Consider the following 5,284-nt stretch of genomic DNA (forward strand, 5'->3'; position numbering starts at 1 on the left):
GTCCCCGGTCACTCCTCGCGGCGGCCCCACGGCCGGACGCTGCAGGACATCCTGCCCCCCAGGCCTGTTCCCGTGCAGGCTGGGGCTGCTGGCCCTGCAGCTACAGGGACCTGGCAGACACCAGAGGCACCTCGGTGCTCTGCCAGTGAAGGCACTCTCTGCTTGTCACCACGGTATTGCAGCACCTCCCGCAAAGGACAGATGGGTTCGGTAGCGCAGATCTGCAGATCACACCTGCCTGAGCCATTCCAGGTCACCTCTGGAGGACCTGGAGGGGTCCTACAAATCCCAGTCCCCCTTCATGTGAGACATCGTCCAGGAAAACAAAAGGGTTCGGGAGGATTGGCAGCGCAGTGTGGAAGGAAAGGCTCCTGTATCTGTCTGTGTGGGGAACAGAGCTGCCAGGGGCTCTCAGCCAAGACTCCGGAAAACAAGATGCCATGGGATAAGTGGGAAAGCCCTTCTGGGGAATACCTAGCTGATGCAGGGATGGGAAACCCTCTTCCTCCTGCACTGAGCCTGCGCCTTGCCTAATAAATCACCTCCCTCCCTTGTCAGTGGTTGCTGGGGCTTGGTGTGGCAAGGGGCACACATCCACATCCTCATCCTCATCCTCATCCTCATCCTCATCCTCATCCCCATCCCCATCCTCATCCTCATCCTCACCCCTCATCCTCATCCCCATCCCCATCCCCATCCTCATCCTCATCCTCACCCCTCATCCTCATCCCCATCCCCATCCTCATCCTCATTCTCACCCCTCACCCTCACCGTCATCCTCATCCCCATCCTCATCCTCATCCTCATTCTCACCCTCATCCTCATCCTCACCCCTCATCCTCATCCTCATCCTCACCCCTCATCCTCACCCCTCATCCTCATCCTCATCCCCATCCTCATCCTCATCCCCATCCCCATCCTCATCCTCATCCTCATTCTCACCCTCATCCCCATCCTCATCCTCATCCTCACCCCTCATCCTCACCCCTCATCCTCATCCTCATCCTCATCCCCATCCTCATCCTCATCCCCATCCCCATCCTCATCCTCATTCTCACCCTCATCCTCATCCCCATCCTCATCCTCATTCTCACCCTCATCCTCATCCCCATCCTCATCCTCATCCTCATTCTCACCCTCATCCTCATCCTCACCCCTCACCCTCACCCTCATCCTCATCCTCATCCTCATCCCAGTCCCACTCTGCTCACACTGAGGATGTGGGGTAGCTCCTCACCCCAGTCCCCTTCTCACCCCAGTCCCCTTCTCACCCCAGTCCCCTTCTCACCCCAGTCCCCTTCTCACCCCAGTCCCACTCTCACCCCAGTCCCACTCTCACCCCAGTCCCACTCTGCTCACACAGAGGATGGTGTTTGGGAGAAGCTCCCAGCAGCATCCGTGGGACAAAGGCCATCACCTCTCTGGAGCAGGGCCCTCCTGCTCCTGAGCTGACCCGGGAGATCCGTCACCAGTGCCAAGTGTTCAGCAGCCCTGGCTGGAGCCAGGGGATGTGTCCTGACCTAGAAACAGCCCTGGCACCACCAGGGACCCCCCAGTGCCACGCTGGGGCTGGCCATGGATGGTAATTGCACTGGGATAACTCTGGAATATTCGTAAGTGGCCTTTTCTGTATTAAATATAACACATTAACAGAAGGAGGGAGATTGAAATGCGGCAGGAGCAGCAAAATAAAATTAAATTATAAAGCTGAATTGCATTTAAATGCCATGAAGCATTTGGAGAATGTCAAAATGCAATGACAGCATGAACACAGCTCACACAACAGCTTAGTTAAAAACTCCGTCCCTACCAATTTAGTTCCACGGGCTGTTTGCAGCTGCAGCATACCTGGAGTTGTGCTGAGCAGCATTTCCTAGGATGCTGTAGGATGTGTCTCTCCACCTAAACACGACAGCAGCACACCACCACAAACACCACGAGGCTGATCACACTCCTCTTCCCCCAGAGCAGGCTCTTGTGCCAATTCCCAAATGTGCGAGTCATCAAGCTTTTAATCATAAAGGGCTTGCTTTTAAAAGAACATTTTAATTTTGGCCTTCTCATGGTAAGTTGTAATGGAGACTGATTAGCTAAGAAGTTTCATTTGAGGCTGTTATATTTTTGCGAATGCTGCTCAACCAGAACCAGCACGAAAGCCCCCAGGCACTATCTGATCGAACCAACACTTCTCAGCTACTACAATTACTTCTGACAAAGGAGATGCTGGTTTTTTATTGGAGAATCCCATGAAAATAAACTCTGAGGGTGGTAATCCAGGGCAATTCTTAGCTGGAGCCATTTCTTCCCTCTCCCAGGAAAGGAGTGACACCCTCCTTACAGATTTAACGCTGTTCATGTGTTTCTCCTCTCTGACAGCAAGATGGATCTGAGCTCCCGGGGGTGTGTGCACCATGCAAGATGCATGAGCAATACACTGCAAATATCTGAGAGTCACCACAAGCCAAACATTTTCCTCCCCTCACATATTGGAGGAAATTCCCTGCAGAAAGGACACATCTTCGACCTTTCTGCTGCCATGTGAGGTTCCTGGTGGTGGTTAATTCTCACCGTGCTCCCCTCTCCTGCTGCCCACTCCCCTGTGTCTGACTGCCAGCTCCCCACTTCTGCCTGCTGGAAAACCTCGGCTTCCCCCTCCACACCCAGGAAGGACCCACGGAGAGAGAGGAGGAACCTGCAGCTGCTCTCCATCCCACCCTCTCCTGCTCCTCAGAGCTGGACCACCGCCTCCCAGGGCCTCCCACCGCCGAGCTCTGCGCTACCCCTGCCCTTTCTCAGGGGCAGGATACAGGGAAGGAGAGGCTGGAGGTTTGGAAGTCAAACCTGGCTCGAGGTCCTCCCGTGGGCAGCACACAGATGCCTCGAGCAGCTGATACAGCCCCAACGCCTTCCCCCAGCTAAAAACATGGGCTAGATCCCCGATTTTAGGAAACACCTGAGTTCCTGGAGTGGCTGCAGCGCCGTGGACTGACAGGTTCTGCGGAGAAGTGCCACCACAGCTCTGGGATCCAGGATCGTGAAGTCACCGCCACGGGACGAGGAGCGCCCTGCCCCAGGCTGGGCACAGGCTCAGCCCCGAGCTGTGGTGCCAGGGTGGGGAGCCTGGGCACATCTGGCCATCACCTAAACCAGGCAGGGCTCCAGCACAAGAATTTCACCATCCCTGTAGATTCAACCAGACAGAAAGGCCGAGAGCCGAAGCATATTAATTAATTCTAATTAAGATGGGGCATACATCTTCACAACCAAATTCTGTGGATTCAGCACCGCCCTTTCTGCACTGGAAGGACCACTAGAGTCTCCTTAAAAGACAACATAATTGAGTTAATTGAAAAATAGAAGCAGTTTCAAGTCTAAGCCCTTCCATGCAATTTTTTTTCCTCCTTGCAATTTTCAAGTATCATTTTTCTGCTTCTCCTCTTGTCCTGCCGCGTGTGCAGCAACAGCTCAGGCAATCTATAAAGGTGATGAATTCACTACAGGTAGGATAAGCATCGAGTTGTATCAGACAGCACAGCAAGGGAACTGGAAAGCGAAGAAAAATGGATGTTTTTTCAGACCTTTACACTACACATATTTTGTTTTGCTTGACAAACACCAGAAGGAGAAACAATTCAGGGCGGGAGCTGCTGCATCCTGGTGTATTCCTGGTGACAGCATGCTGAACCTGCATTCCAAGAGAATCGGGCACACCGTGACAGAACATGGGAATCACAGGAGCTGCCAGTGCTCCAAACCCACTGACACCAAACATTCCAAGAGAATCAGACACACCGTGACAGAACACGGGAATCACAGGATCCAGTGCTCCAAAACCACTGCCACCCTGCATTCCAAGAGAATCAGACACACCGTGATGGAACACGGGAGCTCCCGGTGCTCCAAACCCACTGCCAGCCCTGGGGCTCCTCCTCGGAGCCAGAGGGGCCGTGGGAGTTCAGGATCCCAGCTACTGCAAACCCCACAGCCCCCACGCCACAGCCCAAGGCTTATCACAGCTGTGTTTCACACCAGAATCCTCCTTCCTGTGGCCAACATGCCGCAGAGGTGCAGACCAGCTGCTCACAAACTGGAATTCCATCAGGATCCAAGCACAGCTCGCGTGTCCCTGCCTCCATCCACAGCCACGGTCAGGATTTCTGCTGCTGCACCCGTGGGAGCCGGATCAGCTCCTGGTGCAGATGGGGGGCTCAAAATAGCAACAAGCCCCAGCTTTCGGAATAATCCTGAGCAGCAGCAAGCTTCTGCCTCCTCACAGCAGGGTTTTTAACCCAATTTTTTAAAATGCAGGTCGGGCAGCTCTAGGCAGGGCGTGGAAGACGCTGGGTTTGCAGGAACATTGCTCCACGGGAGGACAACATGGCTGTTGCGTGTGGCTCCAGCAACGTGACACGCTCTGTTTTCGGGATGACAGAGTGCATCTATTTCAGGAGCACAGAGGATGGTGTGCCTCGTCAGAGGACAGAGCAGGAGGACAAACGAGCCGGGGTCACAGCAGGCAGGCTCAGCACCAGCTGGACGTGGAGGGTGGTCCTCTCCAGAGGAGCACAGAGCAACGCCCCACACCCTCACCTCTGAACTCCTCACCACGACCCATTCGGGAATTTTGTTATTTCACTGGATGGACTGCAAGCGATTATGATTGCACTGAACAGCAAGTACAAAACTAAAGGAGGATGCCAAAGCTTTGGAGATGGTCTGTGAAGAAGCTACCACTAGAACTGCCCCTAAAAGGGCTGACAGACCTCCATGGTGTGGAGTTTCTGCCAATTAATCACATAATGATGGCTGTCAACAGGCAGAGGGAGAGCAGGTCCTCTGGGAACACCATGCAGATGTCCCCAGGTGCTTTGGAGCACCAGGCAGAGTGCCCAGAAGGGAAAATCCACCTCGTACAAGGGAGGATAAGGATTGTTTTAGTTCATGGTCCTGTCACCCAAGGGAAGACATTCAGCACATCTCTGTGTCCCATCAGCAGAATCTCCTGTCCTTGCCAGCCAGGAACACCCCACACTCTGCCTGGTGCTGGCAGGTCCAACACACCCCTCAGGCCACTCAGCCAGGGATGAGGCTGCCCTCCAAAACATTTATTATTTTGAAGTCTGCTCTGGTGTTTATGCCAATATTTAATGCTCGACTTTGCTGCCTCCCTGCTCCCCCACAAGCTGAGGGCAATCGGGGAAGGACAGCACCTCCCCTTTACAGCCCCTCCCCTTTACAGCCCCTCCCCTCTTCAGCCCCTCCCCCTTTCAGCCCCACCCCTTTA

General features: G+C 54.1%; 1 protein-coding gene across 4 annotated transcripts in view; it reads right to left on the reverse strand.

Moving 5' to 3' along the window:
• The window catches only part of MAPK4 (mitogen-activated protein kinase 4), a 50,851-nt gene that overhangs the window by 12,174 nt on the left and 33,393 nt on the right, over window positions 1–5,284 (reverse strand). The gene's annotated exons all lie outside the window — the stretch shown is intronic.

The sequence above is a fragment of the Parus major genome, chromosome Z, assembly GCF_001522545.3.
Source record: "Parus major isolate Abel chromosome Z, Parus_major1.1, whole genome shotgun sequence".
Lineage (NCBI taxonomy): Eukaryota > Metazoa > Chordata > Aves > Passeriformes > Paridae > Parus > Parus major.